We start from the raw sequence: 8,261 nt of genomic DNA, 5'->3' as shown, positions 1-8,261 counted from the left end.
GTGTCCCGATCAGTGGGCAGAAGCCTGCCCCGGGCTGCACTGGGCTAGTTGTGCCAGAGACACGTGGCTGGCCTGGGTTTCCGAGAGCTCGGAGCTGGCAGTACAGGGGCTGCACACCAGCTCCACTGGCTACAGGAGGGGCGATGGGAGCCAGGGCGCAGAAGGTCAGGACTAGGAGCCGAGGGCTGGGAGCAGGTGGGCGCAGAGACGCAGACCAGCACCTGGAGGGAACTAAGGAACAGGGGAGACTTCTGGGGGCCCAGGGAGCAAAGAAGAGGCTTAAGGTACCCAAGGGCCAGCAGCACTGCTGGGAGGGGACCAGGGTGGGACAGAGACTCTGCCAGGGGAGAGCTGCCCAGAAAGGGAGGGGCACCTAGCAGCTCCAGGGAGAAGGGCCCAGGAGCAGAGCAGAACGAGGCGGGTGACCTGCGGCAGGTCAGAAGGCAGGGGCTGCTAAGGGCCAGCACCCCAGGGACAAAGCTCAGGGAGGCCACAGGTGAGCAGGAGACTGAAGACCAAGAAGGCAGGCGGCTTCTCAGGAACATGGAGAAAGCAAGTAGAACATGTGCGGGTGAGCAGGGGCTGGGAGGGCAGGGCGGCCGCTCCAGCATCTCCAGGACGCAGGTAGGGCTTGTGCAGGTGGGTGGGGGCTGAAGGGCACAGGGCTAACACAGGATTTCAGGAAGCAGGCAGAGTTAATGCAGGTGGACAAGGGGCTGGGAGGGCAAGGAGCTGACCCAGGAAATCCAAAGAGCAAAGCCAGTCCTGGGAAAGAAATTCCCGGACTGGATCTGAACTAGGCTGAGGGCTCTGGGGCCGGCGCTGTTCAAGGCCTGTAGCTCCAGGGACAAGGGTCAGAGAGGGTGTAGGTGAGCAGGGGGCTACACCAGGAGGGCAGGGGGCTGCCGCAGGAGCCCGGGGACATGGCAGAGAGTTTGAGCGAAGGTCTGAGTAGTTGAGCAGGCCCAGCTGAGGGCTCCTGGGACAGCAGGACCCTTGAGCCCCTGAGGGGCTGGCCGGATGGCGTGCTGGGGTGGAGAGACCTCCCTGGCAAGGGAGTTCTGTGGGAATGAAGGAGAGGGGTCACCCCGAGGGGACCCGATGGGCCCCAGTCCTTGGGCTCAAGGGCCCGTGGTGGGATGGGAAAGGAGGGGTGGACATGCTATAGCCTGGTGGGGTGAAACAGACCCTGGACCCAGCAGAGGGAAGGAAAACGCAGGGCTCATTCAGGGCCTGAGCTGGGCTGCCAGCCGGAGCAGAGCACAAGGGTCAGGGTGAGAGGAGACAGGCCCGGCCAGGGATGGCCCGGGCTGCTGCACCAAACAGGAGAGGAAGGTGGGGGCAGTGTGGGGCTCCAAACTGTGCTGAAGGATGAGCTGGACTGAGGAAGGACAAGGGCAGAAGGAAAGCAGGGACCTGAGAGCCACGAGCTGGGGTGGGGTCAGAGGCCCTGGTGGGAGGGGGAAGTGAGCCGAGGGGCTGCAGCTGGAGGTCAGAAGAGGGACCGGAGCTCCCCAAGGCAGAGTGTCGCAGCCGGGCTGAGGCCACAGGGATGAAAGGGGGAGGGGCCGAGGGGAGGGCCTGCAGGGACAGGGTCCAGGGGGGCCAGGGCCCAGGGCCCAGGTGCTCTGGCTGCAGAGCTGACCCAGTCGACACGGGCCCGGTGGGCAAAGAGCAGGCCAGGCAAGGGGCCACGAGCAGGCTTCTGGGTGGTGGAGGCCCACCACACCAAGGAGAGGCCCGCTCACCCAGGGCAGGGCCGGGCTGGGGCAGCAGGACGGTGAGCTCAGGGGACCAGCGGACGCTGGCCGGGAGCAGGCAGCACTGGTCAGGACCCAGACACAGGGCTCAGTCAGGCCAGGCACTTGCAGGAGGTTAGGGACCTGGGGGGCTCTCACCCAGGTGATCACCCAGCTCTGACCCACAGCTGCAGAGGCATGAGGCCCCAGGTGGTGAGGGCCCTGCCGGCCAGCTGGTTTGCAGGCATTCTGGAAGCATGTGGGTGCTGGGCTCAGGGGTGCCCAGACCTGGGCACGTGACACCCTGCCCGGACCCTCCCAGGGGTGAAGCCCTGGTGGCCACACGGCCTACTTTCTTGCAGCCTCCACCAAGGCCCCATCGGTCTATCCTCCGACTGCTGGATGCGGGGACGCTCCTGGCTCCACGGTGCCCTTCGGCTGCCTGGTCTGGGGCTACATTCCTGAGCCGGTGACGGTGACCTGGAACTCGGGCGCCCTGTCCAGCGGCATCCACACCTTCCCGTCCATTCTCATGTCCTCGGGGCTGTACTCCCTCAGCAGCTTGGCGACCATGCCCGCCAGCAGCTCGGCCGGCAAGACCTTCATCTGCAACGTAGCCCACCCGGTCAGCAGCACCAAGGCGGACAAGCATGTGGGTAAGAGGACAGGCCTCAGGGAGGGCGTCCACTCCCAGACAGGACCGAGGTCAGCCCTCCTCCCGGCTCGAACCACATGCCAGGATGGTGACCTCTGCCCAAGGTATCAGAGGAGATGCGGTCACCTCACCTGAAGGCCTCCCAGGCTATGTGAGGGGTCCTCTGGGTGTTTCCACCAGGTTCAAGGTGGGCACAGGCTGGACAACTCTAACCCACAGAACTGGTGCCGATGTGCACCTTCCACAACCTGTCCCTGACCTAAACTCCACCCAGGGCCATCTCCCGCCCACAGGAACCCCCCATCTTCTCTCTCTGCAGCGCTCCACAGCGAAGACCCCAGCTCCCAGTGTCCCAAATGCCAGGTAAGGGAGCCAGGCTACACCCTCCATCGCAAGGAAGTGACCAGACACCAGGCCCCGCCTGATGAGGGAAACGTGCCCTACAGGAGGCCCGTCCAGGTGCTGACCCACATCTTGTTTCCCCCACCAGCCCCTGAGCTCCTTGGAGGGCCCAAGGTCTTCATCTTCCCCCCGAAACCCAAGGACATCCTGTCCATCACCCGAACGCCTGAGGTCACGTGCCTTGTGGTGGACGTGGGCAAGGAAGACCCTGAGATCGAGTTCAGCTGCTCCGTGGGTGACACAGAGGTACACACGGCGGAGACAAAGCCAAAGGAGGAACAGTTTCAACAGCACGTACCGCGTGGTCAGCGTCCTGCCCACCCAGCACCAGGACTGGCTGACGGGGAAGGCGTTCAAGTGCAAGGTCAACAACAAAGCTCCCCCGGCCCCCATCGAGAGGACCATCTCCAAGGCCAAAGGTGGGAGGGACAACGGGCGTGGGAGGGTCCTGTGGGGCTGCTCGGAGTGACCGCCATGCTCGCAGACACACCTGTCCCCACAGGGCAGGCCCGGGAGCCGCAGGTGTACACCCTGGCCCCACACCAGGAAGACCTGGCCAAGGACACCGTGGGCGTAACCTGCCTGATCAAAGGCTTCTACCCACCTGACATCGACGCTGAGTGGCAGAGGAACGGGCGGCCGGAGTCAGAGGGCGCCTACGCCACCACGCTGCCCCAGCCGGACAACGACGGGACCTACTTCCTCCACAGCAAGCTCTCGGTGGGAAAGAACACGTGGCAGCGGGGAGAAGGCTTCACCTGTGTGGTGATGCACGAGGCTCTACACAGATCACTCCACCCAGAAATCCATCTCCCAGTCTCCGGGTAAATGAGCCTCACCCCCCTCCCCGAGGCTCTCAGGGTCCCGCGGGGACGCCTGAGCCCCACCCCTGTGTACATACCTCCCGGGCCAGCATGAAATAAAACACCCAGTACCTCCCTGGGGCCCTGCAACACTGTCATGGTTCTTTCCGTGCAGAGCTCCAGCGCTCGCCGGGCCTGCGGGAGGCGGGGGCAGGCCAGGCTCTGAGGACAAACTTGGTGCCAACGGAGGCAGGCAGCAGCCCGAGGCCAGAGAGGGGGCTCTGCCAGAGGCAGCAGCTCCCCAGGGTCCAGGGTCCGGCCAGCACCTACACAGGCTGCAGTGTGTAGAGCCTCCCAGGGACCCTCACGGAAATGAGTGCACGGTTCTTCCCACCTCTGTCCAAGCCCAACTGTGGGACAGTGGCAGGTCCTAGTCCCCGCAGTTCCCGTCCCCGGGGCCTCGAGGGTCCCGTGCTGACACCCTGTCAACATGGGAGCCACGCCTGGCCTGCGATGGGGGCACAGGCCTCCTGCTCCCAGGTCACACGGAGATCAGGCCCTACCTTCCCGCAGGTGAGGTGCTCGGGGCCAGATCTGTAACCTCGAGGGGACACTCACCCAGGCCCACAGGAAACAAGCCCTCTCATGGAGCACACCAGCCTGCACACCCCTCGTCCACCTGCAGACTCACGCACACGCACGTGCCTGTGCAACTGCACACAAGGGCACAACCACACAAGTGCACACAAGCCAGCCTTGCTCACTGGGTCCTCAACGGGGTACCTGCCCGGGGCCAGACCAGAGCCTGGAGCCGGGTCTCATGAACCCTCTGTGGACACCAGCTTGGTCCCCACTCGTCAAAGCCCCAGCAGCACTGACCACACTCTGACCACACTGGCCAGCTCAGACCCCCACCCCTCCTCTCCCCAGGACACCCGCACCCCCGCCTCAACAGACAGAGACCCAACACCCCACTGGTCCCTAGCACGCCCACCCCACCCCCTCGGGCACACAGGGACACCCCAAGGTTGCCTCCGCCCTTCCCTGCAGTAGGACCCACCACAGACCTGCTCTGCAGGCCCCTGCCGTCTAGGCCTGGCCTCCGGTGGGAGGGAAGGCAGGGGTCAGGGCACCCTCTCCCCAGAGGACCCCATGAAAGGCACCGCAGAGGAGAGGATGAGGGACACCCACTGGCCAGGCCGAGATCTGGGCCCAAGGAGTCCGGCCAAGACTGAGGCCCAAGCGGGAGAAATGGGGGACACGAGGTCGGTGCCCAGGGATTGACCTCAGGGAACCATTGATCCAGCCCCCCAAGGGGATCCTAGTGCCCCACCCACCCTGTCACAGAGGGACCCATCCCCAGGCACCACTGACGCTGCCCTGGCACGTGACGGGCAGCCACAGAGCTGACCACCCCGTCCCTGTCCAGAGCCACTCCTGGAGGAGGAGAGCTGTGCCGAGGCCCAGAGCGGGGAGCTGGACGGGCTGTGGACCACCATCTCCATCTTCATCACCCTCTTCCTGCTCAGCGTGTGCTACAGCGCCACAGTGACCCTCTTCAAGGTGGGCGGGCCAGGCCAGCTGTCCCTGCTGTCCCCACACAGCGCCCGCACAGTGCCCCTTCCCTGTCCACTCCCTGTTCCTCCATGTCCCTCCCTGTCCCCTCACAGTCCCGTCACTGTCTCCTCACTCTCCCCTCTTGTCCTTTCTGTCCACTGTCTGTCCTCTGTCTCTCCAGTTCATTCTGTTCTCTCACTGTCTCTCTCTGTCCCTGTCGGGACCTCCCTGTCCCTGGCTGTGCCCATGGAGTCCTCACGCCACCCCACCTGAGCACTCTCGCGGCCGGCAGTCCCCGGGCTGGGAGGCCAGGTCCTTGCGGGCAGCTGGCACGAGGGCCCCGGCTGTGCCCACACCCGCCGTCCCTGCAGGTGAAGTGGATCTCCTCCTCGGTGGTGGAGCTGAAGCGGACGATCGTCCCAGACCACAGAAACGTGATCGGGCAGGGGGCCTAGCGTGCCCTCTGGGGGTGTCCACGGCCACCCCAGACCCCAGAGGTACCCCGTTCATCACTCCGAGCTGCTCAGCCACTACTCCGCCCGCTGCCTTGCCAGCTCTGATCTCTCGGCCGTGCTCACCCGCACCTCCATCCTCCGACCTCACGGCCACCACCGACCACACCCTGCACCCTGCCCACCTTCAGGGGACCAAGTGGACAGCAGGTGCTACCACCAACCTGAGCCGAGGGGTCCTGCCTGTCCTCACCGGGAGTGCCCGGGGCACCCTGGGGTTCCCTTGGATGAACAGGAGGCTGGCATCCCGGGGCAGTGGGCAGGGATTGCTCTGTGGACACCATCAGGTTGGTCATCAAGCAGGGTCCCCAAGGGGAGGCGCCTGTGTCAGATCCTTGGTGGGAACATACGCAGCCCTGGCCAACGTCTCACAGCAGGGAGGCTTTTGGATGTGCCATCAACGGTCAGCCAGTACTCAGCTCTGAGAAGGGCCCGGGCCCATGGCCCCTACAGGAGCCAGGCCTGCCAGGAAGGGGGTGAGGTCTCCCCACTCCAGCTTCCCAGAGACGGGCCTGGTGACCGGGTCCCCCACGGGCAGGACACAGCCTCGCTGGATAGAGCAAGAGGGACACTGGCAAAACAGGGCAGTGGCCGCAGCCAGCCTGCCCTGTGGCCAGCGGCCTGAGACACCTTCAGCAGGAGCTCCCCTGCACTGGGCGGTGGGGTGAGAGGCGGGCCCCGGGAGGAGGGAGCCCGACAGCCTGGCCGTCCCGGCCCGAGACCCCTGGGCCTCTCCTGTCTTGTCCCTGGATGGGGAGGGGCAGGCCCCACTGCCGGGTGGTGGCAGGGGATGGGGGGCGCGCTACAGCCAGGGGTCACGGCAGGCCTGGCTTGGGAAGCTGTGCATCCTTTCTAAACGTCTGGAGCCCACGAACTTTCTGCGCTGTTTATCTTTGGTTTGGGTTTTTTGTTGGGAGACTCTGGCTTGTCATGTTTTGGGTGTTCAGACAATAAAGCATCCTTTACCATTCCATAGCTCTCTGGGAATCGCTCTATGTTGCGGCCCCTCCCCTGGTGACTCCACAGCCTGGCCGCCCTCCACACCCTCCCAGCCCCAGGCCCCAGCTCTCCCCCCACCACACCCATCCCTGGGGTTCCCTGGGGGCGCGGAGTCAGCAGCAAGTCCAGGTGTCGGACGCCTGGTCAGCACGGCTGCTGTACACACACCACAGTCGGGTTGGAACCACAGAAATTATTGTCTCCCGTCCTGGAGCAGCACGTCCCAGGTCGAGGGAGCGTGAAGGCCACTGTGCCCACCGGCTGCCAAGGGTGCAGGGACGGAGTCAGGACTCGGTCCTCCCGGGAGGCCAGACCCTGAAGCTCCAGTCCCTCCTGGTGGTTCCATCTCAAAGGAACAGTCTCAAGTCCCAGGAGTCACAGCTGTCTGCCCTTCGCAGGAAACGCTCCAGGAAATGGAGGCCAGCGCCCTGGTCGGGCTGGCTCTGCTGGGCGATCCAGGTCAGCAGTTCAGGAGAGCTCCAGTCACCCACGGGACGCGGCCCTGGGCGGCTGGACATTGTCCAAGTGTCTGTGTGAGCCTTTCAGTGTGTCAGGGAAGGGGGGGTGAATCAATGCTGCCGAGTCTGGGCTCTACGGCCCCAGGGGAGGCCAGCAGGACAGGCTCCTGGAGGGGAGCTGGGACCAGCACTGAGTGTCTGTCAGTAAAGCCACAGCACCCTAGGGCCGTTGGAAAGGGCCATTCCGGCTTCCTGTGGGGGACAGGCAGACAGACAGACAGACAGAGAGACAGAGGAAGACAGAGAATTTTATGCAGGAAAGGGACAACTTGCCCCACTGTGCTCTACACCAAGACGGTGAGGCCATGGGGGCGGGCAGCCGTCCGCATCGCCGGCCCTCAGGGACCCTGCCAGGCGTGAGGACACTGGGCACCCTCTGCCTCCAGGGCTCTATCGGGGCTCCGGAAACCATCCTGGGGGTCTCCCCCACTCGCAATTTCCCTTGGACGGAACACCTAACCAACAAGCTGAACCTGCCAATGGTCCCTGCAGCCTGCCCGGTCCCAGGCCCTGCCCCTCACCTCCATCCCCTGGACCACGGATCTGCCTCCAGCCAGACATTCCCACGGGGACACCAGGCGGTCGATACCGGGCTGGCCCCACGGGTCCCTGAGGAGCATCAGTCCCAGAACAGCTGCCCCCACCAGGCCTGAGGGCCCCGTCCTGACCCTGGGGCAACACCAGGCCACAGCGCGTCCCCCATGCACAACCCCTCCTGGGCCCCTGGAAGCGAAGTGGCCGACGCCTTCCCTTGAGCCCCTGTGTCAGCACCGGTGTGAGCCTGAGGTCAGCCTCCTGCTGCTCCTGACCCCTCGGGGCCCTGCCCCGGGCAAGACCTCCGACACACTCCTGTCAGTGTCGCACCTCTCCTGCCCGCACCCCCATCCACATCTTACACACACACACACACACACCACACCACACACACCCCTGGGCTGCCACCCCACTGCGCTCCTGGGCCCCCACCAGGTCCCCCCTCCTCCCGCCCTCCAAGGGGAACGTCTGCCAGTCTGAGCCTTGAATACCTGGATTGCTGTCCTGTGTGGTGTCCGTGGATGTGGAGAAAAGAAACCCTT

At 64.9% G+C, this 8,261-nt stretch overlaps 1 pseudogene; it reads left to right on the top strand.

Annotated features, from left to right (window-relative positions):
* The first annotated feature begins 1,937 nt into the window (after positions 1-1,937).
* LOC116660038 lies at positions 1,938-5,661 on the top strand (annotated as a pseudogene).
* The last annotated feature ends 2,600 nt before the right edge of the window (positions 5,662-8,261 follow it).

This window comes from Camelus ferus, chromosome 26 (assembly GCF_009834535.1).
Source record: "Camelus ferus isolate YT-003-E chromosome 26, BCGSAC_Cfer_1.0, whole genome shotgun sequence".
Classification (NCBI taxonomy): Eukaryota; Metazoa; Chordata; class Mammalia; order Artiodactyla; family Camelidae; genus Camelus; species Camelus ferus.
This window is presented reverse-complemented; position numbering and strand designations above follow the sequence as displayed.